The sequence below is a fragment of the Pteropus vampyrus genome, unplaced genomic scaffold, assembly GCF_000151845.1.
Source record: "Pteropus vampyrus isolate Shadow unplaced genomic scaffold, Pvam_2.0 Scaffold40, whole genome shotgun sequence".
NCBI lineage: Eukaryota > Metazoa > Chordata > Mammalia > Chiroptera > Pteropodidae > Pteropus > Pteropus vampyrus.
The window spans coordinates 8,122,605-8,123,478 of record NW_011888821.1 but is presented as its reverse complement, the minus strand read 5'-3'; positions in this window follow the sequence as shown (position 1 = coordinate 8,123,478).

The following is an 874-nucleotide window of genomic DNA, read 5'->3' as shown; positions in this document are numbered from 1 at the left end:
GGATGTCCCATAAAGGGACATCTCAGAGCTAAAGCACTCTTAGACATTGGTAGTTTTAAGTGCGTATGCTAAAAAAAGGGGGCGAAAATCAAGTTTTCTAAGCGCTGGCATCAAGAAGATAGAAAAAGAACAGGAAATAAAATTCTTCCCAAAATAATAACAACAACAACAATAATAGAAGGAATTAATGAAACAGAAAGCAGGCAGGCACAAGAAAAACATCAGCAAAGCCAAAAATTGATTCTTTAAAAGGGCAAATGAAATTAATAAATGCCAAGCATGACTGATCAAAGGAAAAAGGAGAGAAAATCTAATTACTGACATTAGGAATAAGAGAGGGAAAATTACTCATGATTCTACAAGCATTAAAAGGATTCTGAGAGGACATATCTAAAACTTTAAGCCAGCACATTTGAAAATTGTTATAAAATGAAGGAATCCCATGAAAAACGATTTACCAAACTAGCATAAGGATTAACAAACGTGAATAATCTTATATCTGTTAAAAACTTTAATCTACAGTATAAAAGCTTTCACACGTGTGTGTGCACACGCATACACATGTACACACACACACACACACACGTTGAATTTGTTCCAGAAAAGCATCATTTGTTTATAATTCAAAATTACATTGGTGTAATTAAACACATTAATATGTTAAAAGAAAAAACCAATATCTCAATAAATACAGAAAAAGCATTCGATACAGCTGGAGAGCCATTCGAAATTTTTAAAAAAACTTTAAGCAAATTAAGAATGAAAGGGAAATTTCTTAAACTGATGCAGTGTATCTACCAACACTGCAAAAGAAACATATGTATTGGCAAAATACTGACAACTTCCTCTCTGAGGATGGAACCAGACAAGGAGA